This window comes from Apaloderma vittatum, unplaced genomic scaffold (assembly GCF_000703405.1).
Source record: "Apaloderma vittatum isolate BGI_N311 unplaced genomic scaffold, ASM70340v1 scaffold7464, whole genome shotgun sequence".
Classification (NCBI taxonomy): domain Eukaryota; kingdom Metazoa; phylum Chordata; class Aves; order Trogoniformes; family Trogonidae; genus Apaloderma; species Apaloderma vittatum.
The window spans coordinates 28494-41063 of record NW_009713171.1 but is presented as its reverse complement, the minus strand read 5'-3'; positions in this window follow the sequence as shown (position 1 = coordinate 41063).

The window sequence follows — 12570 nt, the reverse complement described above, 5'->3', positions numbered from 1 at the left end:
AAAAGCCTTTCTCAAGTCATGGCCTATTACTCCTATTATTTGCCTTCCTATTGCCACCTCTTATTTTGAGAACCATTTAAATACAAGAAACACATAACTAAGTGATATATAGAGCAGACCTACCATATATGACCTTATTTCTCTACTACTAAAAATGTCTTCTAAAAACATACAGTTAGTCCAGTGAACAGAAACTTGATTTAATAAAATAACTCGACGGCCTGAACTCAGCTAGATCTTTCCAAACTTCAGAGAATTAGCCTGCTGTTGACCACTGGGTCTCAGACCTATATAACTCACGTCCAAAACCAGGTCGGCATCTTTTATAGATGCGTTAGTTTTGCTCCTTAAAACTTCTCTTTCAAGACAAGACAATTGATCCAAAAGGAAAAAAATAAAAAGACTTGCCACAGTGTCCTGGAGTTATATTACCTGAGGAAAAATTGTTGGTATCAACTATAATTCACCAAAATGAATTATGGAGAACAAAGTTTGAATAACTTGGGCAATCCATAAAGAGCTGGGCAGGCTGTCCTGTGCGACAGCAGCCACAAACTCCAGCAGGGAAATAAGCAGCTCAGTATCACAATTAACCAGGAAAAGGTCATTTATATAAAAATTGTATCTTGCCCAACTATACCTACAATGTGCCAATTGTTTCTTCTACACCAAATCACTCCTCCAAGAGTAAGCACAACCTGAGCCTACTTTCTAAGTCTCCTGTCTTAATTGTTGCTTAACAAGTAGGATCCAGTTTGACACTAAGATTTTTTAAACACCAAAAGGCCTACAGTTGCCCTATAAAAGATGAAAAATGCAGAAGTAGCTCTTCATTTCTAGCTTTCAAGAGGAAGTGTTTGCCTTCGGATGGGAAAAGTGAGTAAGAAAGTAGGAGTCAAAAGCTCATTAAGCTTTGCATGTGCAAACCCTGCACCAGGCTTCCCTCTGCACACACTGATGGGTGCTTCTCATGTATCTTAGTGAGGGCCTTTAAATCAATCAATCAATCTGTTTGGTTTTAAAGCCTTACATTAAGAAAAAATGCTGTTTCAGTACTTTTGCTCTACAAATTCTCTTTTCTTGCACAGTAAGAAAAAGTTCTGATAACTGAGCATAGACCATGTAGTCACTTTGGAGCAAGACCAGGTATTTCTGATTTACACCCATTTCAGAACACATTGTATCTTAAGTAGTAACTTTTGACAAGGGCAACCATAGCTTCCTTTCGGCATAAAAGGCCCTGTGATGCAATCAAATAACTTTTTTTCACACACGTATTCTATATTCCTAATCATAGCTATAAAACTGCTGCTCTCATTTCCACCTTTTTCACATCATGCTGAGAATAGAGAACAATCATTTTGCTCGTGAAACACATGCAGCATGGGACTGAGAACACAGACATTTTCACCTCTCTATCTGTTGGAGACATTTGTTCTTCTGAGTTATGCTGTCTCAAAGGAGGGGAAACAACAACAACAACAAAATTATTTCTTCTGAGTACATACAATCACCAGTCAACACATTATCAGAAATGAAGGCCAAACGTACAAATCCTTACTCAGAAGAAAATCAGAAATTTTGTAAAGGCACAGGGAAATACGTCATGGCATTCAGTTGGTTCCTTCTTCTCCCACCTCCAAATAGACTAAAGCAGATTTCTGCCGGCATTTTTTTTTTTCCAAGTAGCCAAAAGTAGTTTTTCCTTGTATGGTAGAGAATCTTACTATTACAGCTATTGAGGACTCAGATCACACCGCATACCCCCAAGAATGAGTAATGGTCTCGTTTTCCATCTGCCACACGGTGCAAAAGCCAAGGACAAGCCACTCACACCCAAGTATTTGGACCGTGAGTTTCAGTTTTGCCTTGTGCTCTTGCCAAAGCCCACTGTTGAAAGCCTCTGAATAGGACTTTATAAAAGCATCTTTTCAATAGAAATTCAAATGAACTTACTTCCTTTGTGATGGATTTCTGAGTCATCTTTTCCAAGGGCAGGGCGAGGAAATATCAGAAAAGGGGTTATTCCCATTCTAAAAGAGGGAGCAGACCTACACTAGTCATCCTTTATCTTGTCATCTTCCCGACCACAGTATTGTGAAAAGCCCACAAGCAGAAACAGCAACAAACATCAGTGAAAAACTGTGCTCTTTATATGATTAAGTGCTGCAACGAGGAGGAAGGGAAACCACAGTATCTTTTGACCCTGCCTTTGTTACTCGCACCATGCCTTCTGGAAGGGACAGTACACAAAAATTTAAGCAAAACCCAAGCAATTCCTGGCAGCTTACAAGGCAGAGAACTTTCATTTCTGTGTGTCCTTGTTGTCTGAGCTGACAAAACCTCAAAGAATCTGCCACAAGACCACAGTTGTCCTACGGCAGGAGGAACATTACATGGGGCGTAAACCAGTCCTGCTTCGTCCTCCCATAGACTTCTTCACCAAGGTACATCGTAGCTCCCAAGACCAGAAAATTGGAGGCATGGTAAGATGGGTGGTGGGGCTGAGGGAAGGTTGTACCTAGCCCCTACCAACATCAGCTCAGGTTAATTCGCAACCTCCCAAACTCACGGGTGCCCCTCTGCAGTAGGTGATGCTGCTGCTCTGCTCCGAAACAGAGGTTATCTTCGTGGCTTTTGAACTCTTCCCCTTTAAGAAAGATGTTCTCAGAATCTCCCTATCTGGCTATCATGACAGCAGATACTGGAAAAGTATAGTGCTTTCTAAAAGGAGTTTTTAAAAAATAACTAAACTGCAAAAAAAGCGCATTTTCTCAGTAACTGAAAGGAAGGCCAATTTGAATTTCTAGTCCACGTTTCCTTTACTTTACATCCAAAAGAAAGATTATTTAGATACAAGGGTGTCAAGCGACATGAATCATCTTTAAAGTATTCAGTTTAATTAGACAAGGATAAAGAGGTTTAAACAATGTCACTGAAATCTAATTCTCTGTATTAACCTCTGTCATAAAGCAGAAGAGCAAAATCAGTAAAAGTGAAAAAGCGATGGTTGAGCTAAGCTTATTTTTTACAGCCACTGCTCTTGAACAAAGTGATTTTTATGGCCATGAACCTCCGTAAGAGCAGAAGTCAAGGTCACGATAGCAATACATCATTCTGGGGGAAGAACTGTACTGTAACCTCACATCTGTGCGCTGCAGGAATAAGAGGCAGCTGTGACCAGCTACTTGAGAATAAAGAACATGACGTATCTATGCTGCGGTATGTTCTGGGAAGACAGATGAGTCAAGGGAACTTCACCGCGTGTCAGGTCATCTCCCGGCTTTACAGGAGATCACACTACAAGAGAGCAACAGCAAGCTGCGGAGCTGTATCCAGACATCATTTGCACTCTATAATAACCCCTCAACTTTCTTAGTAGTGTACAAATCAGATAATTCAAAGTAGCCTTTTTTTTTTTTTTTGCAGATTCGTTGACTTGCTGATGCTATATTTGGGAAAAAGGGACGGGAGAGGACACGGATGAGGACAGGGAACAGAAATGAGGCTTCAAAAATGAATTGTGCATTTTCTTTTGTGTGGACAGAAAAGGATAGCACTTAAATGCTATCGCAATTCGAGATCAGCACAGCTTTATGCTTCAACAAGAGTGTTTCTTCCAGCACCAGCTCCAAGTACGGCTTTTATGCAAGGGAAAATTTATGGGTGAGCAATCAGAGCAACCTCCAAGTTTTCTGCCTACAAGTGCACTTTTGCTTGGAGCACTTGATGGTCTCTTGACCTAGCAAATGGGCTGGAGAGGGGGGAGGAAACAGCCCCAAACACCCCAAACCAAAGTCCATAAATTTTTCATGTTCTCTGGGAAACCAAGTGGCATTGCTTCTTCATTACCTCACAAGCAAAAGAGCCCTCCAACGAAGGTTTGGTTTTACAGTGCCTTGGCAGAATCAAACAGCCTCAGTAAAGAACCGGTTGGTCAATGCCACACAAATGTTTGATAAAGAGCAGCAAGGCACGAGAGGTAACAGTAACAAAAACTACGTGCAGAGCGAGAGACAAACTCTAAATCTGATTTTAAGTAGGATGTCTGAATAGTAATGATTACTACTTCCATGACTATACAAGAAAATTATATCACCAGCAAACTGAAAGACTGTACAGAGACAGCAACATTCATCACTTCCCAGCTGAAATCAGAAAGACTCAACCCGGAAACAAAAGCTTCAACTGTGTGGACTTGTCCACACAACTATACAAGAAAATTATATCACCAGCAAACTGAAAGACTGTACAGAGAGACAGCAACATTCATCACTTCCCAGCTGAAATCAGAAAGACTCAACCCGGAAACAAAAGCTTCAACTCCTCTGCAGTAGCGTAATTAAACACAGAGGTGGCTGAACAGGAAAGGCTTTTGATTTGCCATCATATGGACCTTAAAGATGCATTCAAACTTCTTTCCCGAAGATAAATTTTTGTCCAGTTATCAGGATAGATTATTCGACTCAAGTAGATGGAAGTCGGAATTTCCCTTCTGGTCTCCCATGTCCCATTGCAGAAATGGGACTTGTCCACACAGAGGTCAACATTCCCGTAGTACTTGTGGCTGTCTGTTAAGAGTCAAGGTCCTGACATCTTTGAAGCTTTACAGCATCTTCGGAGCTTTAGAGGAAAGAGCTATTCCTACTTGCTGGTGAGGTACAGTTTCTGACTCTGAGCCACCGGCAAAGAGTCTTTGTAGCGCAAAGTACGAAGTATTACACAGTCCAGATGTGGCTCATAACAACGACAACCGAATTCTCGCTGGAGGGATGTAGTGAATTATGCCATGCAAAACTGTAAGTGAAAACTATGCAAGCCAAGAGAAAGATATAATCTAATTATTTCTGGTTTATCAGGGCTGAAGGTGAGAGGGAAATTTAAAAGCAAACGATGCCGTGTTGCTCAACATGGAATGCTGCAACATAAAGAAGGGAAAATTAAAGCGCTGCAAAAAAAAAGTCAATTTTCATTAGATATGGCACTAACGTATATTAATATTTCTGACAAGCCAAGAATGTCAGATTTCTGAGCACAATATGAATCACTTTAGAATTAAGAACAGCTGAGCCTGCACAACAGATTATACAAGTATTTATGAAGCACAGGAAACACTCAAAGCCAGCAAGCTCAGCTGTATAGACCTAATAACTGTTATATTACATGTATCTGATAAAAATAAGCCACTTTATTGACAAGATAACTACAAATTAACTAGCTAAGACATTGAACATGTGGGCAAAATGCAGGGGCTGTTAAAAATGCCCTTTAAAAAAGGGGGTCTGTTCTCATTAAAAACTGTTCTTCTACAAAGACAGAAGGAAGGCCAATGAATTTCCAAACCAATTCAAGTTCAGCAAAGTTCTCCTCTGCTCAAACTGGTAGACTTAAACTTTGGCAAAATGTCTTAAGGGGAAAAGTAATCAGTGTGGTACCCAAGCTTGGGAAGAAGAAAACCACAAGACACAATTAGCAGCAGAGGTTATCTGAAGCTACTTACCAGATAAGAGTGAAACTGCCCGTATCTGGATCATCTTTCAAGGAAGTCTTGCTTGGAATCGTTTAAAGTGTTTTCTAATATTGGTTTATAACAGCCACTTAATTGAATTTACTTGGACATGAACAAATTAAAAACAGAGTTACAGGATATAGCACTAATAACGCAGATATGTCACTGTAAGGTTTTGTTCTGTGCTTATTCGGTTTGATCCACTAAAATAGTAACTGGTTGTGATGAGAAAGATGTTTGCTAAGCATTTTTGAGTCTTAAAACAACAACACAAGATGAATCAGTGATCTGGGATGAAACGTTGGAACCGAAGTAAATGAAAATGCAGGGTAAGGTATTTTGGTTTTATGAAAAAGTACTGAATCCTTAGCCAAGCAAGTAGATTAAAATAAAATAAACCCAAAGCATATAGGAGTCCTGAGCAGTATCGCAAAAAACCTGCACATTAGATTTTCCATTTAAAGATTAACAACTGACTGATAGCAAACTCAGCTACACTGCAACAAAGGCGTGATCTTTCCCCCCAAGCCTCCTCTTCCTCACTATCTTTCCTTTTCAAGATACACTGCCTTTGTACGGTGAGGAAATGGTGCAGAAGAGGCTGTCATGGTACAAAACTAATGTCCCTGAGACAGGCCAAGGACAGAGGGGACAGCATGAAGACTGACACATGACATCCACAATATCCCAAAGCTGTAGCGATGACACATTCCTCTGATAAAAGAACAGGAGGTATAAGCTGCGAGACATTTCACAATGAGAACAGTAAATGCATTTCAGAAAACATCCTACCTCCCCTTCTCAATCCTGCTCTACATCCCATTTCTCCAACCACACAACCTTAGGTCTGTGCTCCAGGATGCCCCCTCAGTTGCCCATCCTACTTTGACGCTCAAATTAAGCATGTACTAATTCTTTTCAGACTCAGCCTAAATGGTCCCTCCACATGCTGCATCCAGACTCCTTTCCCCCTTTCAGATGCCTGCCACTCCAGCCACTGCTCCGTGGTTCTGAGCACTGTCAGCCACTAGATTTAGGACTGGCGAGTGTCCCTGCTCCACGATGCCTTAAATCCCACCATTCGATTCCCCTGCTAGGGAAGTCTTCTCTGGGGCAGGGAAGGTCTCCTTCCCTGCCCTCCTCAGAGAGCTGGTGTGGAGGGCAGGTTGTGAAGAGGAAGAGAAGGTCAGCGCTGACACCGAAGACTATAACTCGAAGTAGGTGGGTGCCCATAAATCCAAACCCCACCAGAACTCAAGGTAACATGCTCAGGGAACCAGAAGAGGTCCAGGGTTTTTTCCATGTAGATTACAGATAAGCAGGGACCAAAAAAACCCCACAAGCATCAGTCATTTGTTCACAAATGCAAGAAACGTACGGGTGAGCTCTGTTCAGTGGGAACCTGCTTTGAATGACTTTTCAGGGTCAGCCTTGGAGATTGTGTAACAGTTTTGTTACACTCTCTCTGTGGCAGTTTTACAAACCTATAATCACAGCATTAAAAGGTGGGAATGGGAGTGCAATTCCCCATCCTTAATTGCTTTGCCCAGAGTGGGACCTTGAAGTAAAGTGTTCCACTCATCAGGAGGGTGCCTGAATCATCAGAAAACACTGATTTTTTTTTTTTTTTCCTGGCTCACTAGCCAGTAAATAGCTCACACAAAGTAGCAAAGGAACAGACTCAAATACTCATGCAGATTATTTTATATTAAGGACATTCAAACTTCTGAGCCCAACAACCCACATACCAAACATTTCTGTAAGATCAAAAGCCACATTTTCTGCTCCTTCACACACAATCCCACATCTTAACTTCACCCTCCTACCAAACATCCAGTCACTTTATTTTCAGATTGACTGCTCTCTAAGAATTATATGGGTTTGCTTCCTAACAGCTATATTAAAACACATTATGAGATGAGCAATATCCAGACAGCTTGGGGATGGATCTCAAGCTGAGCTGCTTAAGACAGGCGCAGGTTGGAAGCCACATTTGAATAACTCATGTCCTGCACTTGGGGCATTTGGAGATTTAATAAATCAACCACCAGACGAAGCTGAACCTAAATTTCTATTATCCCGTGCAAATGCTATAGTCAGGTAGTAGCAGATGAGAACGCAGAAATCACACAGAATTGGCTTGGAGCTTAACAGGACACAGAGATGTTACTTTTCCCAGCCTCATTCAGGCTTTGACATAGCAGGGATAAGGCAGCTCAGTTTCAGCCAACAAGATGCTCCTCAAGCTCACAAATTAGTATTTTAAAGACGTGGGGAATGCAGACGGCTGGCTGCAAGCAAGCACACACTCAGCAAAGAACAGAAGAACCTGCTGTTATGCTGACATATGTGAAATTCAAAACTGTAGTGGCTTTAAAGTTAATGAAGCCTTCAGAACATTTCCTTGCAGGTCTACTTTAACTAACCTGCTGCATTAGAGAACGGGCAGATGGGTTACGTTTCTCAAGACAGTCACACTGAAATGTCTCTCATCAGCTCAGGACTAGATAGTAAAGCATTTAAGCAACTTTATCAAAACAGGCCATGGTTTTAGGAGGAAAAAAAAAAAAAATCTACTGGTTGCTTATAAATTTGCCCCCAACTACAGAATCTCTCTTAGCGCTTCTTCACCAAGTGTTTTGCAAATACTTTCCAAAAATACTCTCCTCATCAGGCCATAAAGAAGGACTGCAAGCTGGCCATCCAAATCAATTATTTGCTCTTTCACACTAGATTAAATGTTGAGTAACCACCGCCTTCAGTGAAATTACAATGGTGTAAGAAGTCAGAAACGAGTACAGAATTTAGTATAATACTTTCATTAACTCCTAGTTACTTGCAACAGAACAGAAGATGATCTGATACATTTGGAGATTACTAAGACTGCAAATAAAACCTATTTTTGCAAGTCATAACAGGTAACTTAGGGCCAATTTTTTGGTCTTTAAGAAAGAATAGATGTTCTTCACTGCTCGTCAGTTGTTCAAAGACTTAAACTATCACATAATCTACTGCCCCTAAGCTTGCTTTTCATTCACCTTTCCCAGATCTTTTAGGAATATTTCATGGATGCTGAGGGGCCCGCAGAACACTGTAACAGATCAAGTCAAGGCCTGGGAAACACTCACTCTCTGTAGCACCCATCACTCTCAAACACACTTGCTATAAGATTACACAAACACTACTATGCAGAAAAACCTGGCAAGTTTAGAGAAGGCATAGAAATGCTTTCAGACCCTTTACAAGCACCCTCGGCAGATGTGGCAAACATCCTTCTTGCAAACATGAGGGCAACAACATTCAAAACTTACCTGGGACCTCACAAACAGCAGTCAGCAGCAGCACTAGAGATCCCAGATGTGGAGGAAACAGCTGGAGCTCCGATTTCTTCACTAGACAGCTGGAGATTTCCCAATAACAGTCAACGCAGCTTTCGATCCCAACTTTCTGCTGTTCCAGCTGTACGTTGTGGATCCCCGGGGAACGCACTGGTAGCGTGGTTTCATGAAACAACGTATATATCTGGTTTGTGTCTTATTGTCGTGGGTTTACATCACGTGCCGAGCGCTACTCTTGCTAATAAGATGTAGAACCACACAGAACACATTCAATATGGCAGTGATGTAGGAAAGAACTGACTTAGCCTTTCAACACCACTCCAGTTCCAAAGAACAGTATAAAACCCTTGAGGTGGTGGTAGCCCCAACCAAAGCAGGTGGGAGAAACCAGGGCAAAGATAACTGAAACGCATCAGTCTAGCTGTTTGGGGAAAGACACGGCAGAGCCCGTTCTTTGCTCGTTTTTTCCATCAGCTCCATTACTTTTGCTTTCAAAGGTACAAAAGTTTTACTATACACTATGGTGAAAAAAAGTGCTTTGCCATATAAAATAAGTAGGCTTCCTTATCGCACGCTTATACCAATATACGGAAAGGCTGTATGTCCTAACTATGTCATTTGTCAACAGCTTGTAAATCAGGGTGGTTTTTTTTTTAAACTACTATCATTAGTCATTAATTGTTTAACTTAACAAGTGAACACTCAGACAGGAAATATGATACATAAACAGGAACAAAGTCTTTAACACAGCATTCAGTAAATACACCAAAATCTGGCCAGTCTGTTAGGAACCAGCAGCAGTTCTAAACACAACTGCTGGTTATACAGAGTATGTACTTCCAGGGATGTTTGTGTAGTTTGCTACTGAGGAATGGAAAACATCTTTCCCCCCGCCACAACCCTCCTTTTGCAGCCACATCTTTAAATCTACCCTCCAGCCTCTCCAAATTCTTCGGGTCCAAAACCTTACTGCAACTTTTGGTTGTATGTTCCTCTCATGACTGAAACCAAAAGCTTCCATTTGCCATTTGTGTGCCAGGAATATTCACATCCATCCCCCTTATTCAACTTTTATTAGCTGTAAATGGACAGCAAACAGATTCAACTTCAAAATAAGACCTCCATTTAGCCCATTTTTGTATCTTACTACATGAACTTGAGGAGGAAAAGGCAAACCTTGCAGAAAACCCAGAAGTGGCTGCCACTGGAATGTGAGCAGGGAAAACCCAACTGCTCACAGCTAAAGACCAGCTCATTCCCCTGCTGAAGTCCAGCTCTAGAACAATTTTATGCTCGTATTAACCAGTAAAAATCAGATTACCATTCATGAAACATCTGAACTCCTATTTGTGTGGGCAAATTTGAGTACCAGATGCATTACCGGAATCATGTGCACCGAAGAAAAGGAGTAGAAGAGTCAGACCAATATTAAGAGAAAATGTGTCAAGTGGTATTATGTTATTAAAACATTACATCAGAAATGAACAGAAGTAAAAAAAAAAAAGTTTTAAACCAGGTTTAACTTTTTTCTTTTTCTTTTTTTTTTTTAGATTCAAATTGATCCAAAGCAAAAACTTACATTGCAAAGGAAGAACAAAATACATGATGATATCGGTAACACAGCGTTGCATGGAAGCCAGGCTTGTGGGCAGGTCGCAAGTTGCTCTTGTCACAACGTCACTGTGGGCTCTTGACAAATTTAACTGAGAAAGTTAGGCTCCAATTTTTTTCATCTAGCCCAGGTCCACCCTGGTAAACACGCTACATATTCTCTTTTGCCTCTGGGTATTTATCTGATGAGTTTATCCAGATGTGTTCTCCTACGGTTGCCAACTAGAGCCAGAAAACTGAATTTTCCATGCTATCCTGAGGAAGCTAGAGTTATTCCAAGCACGAGTGATAACGAATTTTTTTAAAAAAAAAACCCACAAACCCAAAACAACAGCAAAAAAAAACCACTCAAGAGCTTTTCAAACTAACAAGTATTGTCTATAATGTAAATAGTTTAGAAATATGGTAATTAAATAATCTAAAAAACACTCTTACTCTGCTGTACATTTATAAACATAAATATTTACAAAAACTTTCTGCTTTGTTTCAAAGGATGAGGTTTGCAGTTTGTTAATGATCAGAGTCTTTTACTCAGATTGATTCTTTGGTGTATTTGCCAATTTTTTTTAAGGTTTAATAAAAGCGTTCAACTGTGAATTTTAAGATAATGGAACTAGGCTACATAACAAGTCTGTATTATGCACTTTTCCTTCGACAGTCTAGTCCGAACAGAATACAAAGTTCAGCTTGTCCTTCCAAGTAGTTGTGCACAATATTTAGAGCAATGGGAAAGGCCAAATTCCCCGTTATTGAAATTTGGGTAGGATTATCGATGAATAACCATACTCGGCTCGCACTCGAGCACGTGTGTAAGTGAAAAGAGCGAACGGGACCATCACCAGGTTCAGAGACACACGAGCGCTGCGGGGCTTCGCTGAATCAAGGTCAGAGAAACCAGCCACGAGAGATGCCTTAAGCATTGCAAGAAAGGGCGAGGGCTTCCCTCCATCCTGGGGAGGGGAGAGAGGGTAGGATGAAAATGAATTTAAAAGAAAGGCTTTTTTTTTTTTACTGGCCTGAAATGTCTGTTCCCTTTAGATGTCAGTTACTTAAAAGGAAATAACCAAAAAACAAACCTCAAACAATAAATAATGGAATTACACATTTCTTCATTAAATAGCATTCTTGTTACCAAGAGTCTTCCATAATTTTCTTCAGTCACAGCAACAGACAGAACAAATAAATTTGCCTTAATATAGATCACAACTAAAATATACTCTAGATTACCTTAGAAAATATTACTGTAAAAATTCAGTGGGGGAGGACATTGGTTTAGACCAACTTACAAATGTAGTGAACAATACTATTTAAACAAAAAAGAAAAAGAAAGCAATTTAAAGGTTCTGATCTCATGTCACAAAAGCAAAAGATTCATGCTTCAAACCTGCTGGTCAATTCTCAACATCTGTCCTGTCTGAGTACGGGAGGAGAGCTCAGGGATCCTGACGGCTGATTTTTCTTGCTTCAGCGGGAGCCGAGAGCCACCATCACGCGCAGGAGCCGACACGCATGCCGCACCCACAGGTTGTCCCTACTAGAACCACCGTTACTTCCAACCTGGAGGAAGCACCACACGGCTCGGTCCTGCCCAGAGGAGACCACCGCCCGCCCTGCCTGGCGCTAAGGTTGGTCACGCTCGCTCACGCTGCTGAGGCGCGAATTTTTGGTCGCTGCTCAAGCAGGCTGGACTCGAACCAATACAAGTTGGACATAAAAAGATTCAGCATCCCGATGCCCGTCCTCTGAGCCACGAATCTCCAAAAATTGTTTGGAAACCCAATGCAACGCCAGGCACATAACAGATAATCCTCCTCACTCGCCATAGCTTCAGTGCGTGCATTAGCAGTGATAAGGTTCGTGTTCAACGAACTCCAGTCCAGGGTTGTAAGGTATGAAAAGGAACTGGCCCAGTTAAATAAGAGCTGCTTCACTTTGCTTCTCGTATTTTTAATCTTAAGTATTTTGAAAGTGACAGTGTGAAACTTAAAAGCCACCACCGTTCCTTTCATCTCCCCGTTTCCACTGGTGTAACTGGTACAAAAGCACTCCTGATACTAGAGAGGCTCTTTGGGAGCCAGTCACATGGCAAAACAGAAGTAGAGGACACTGGCA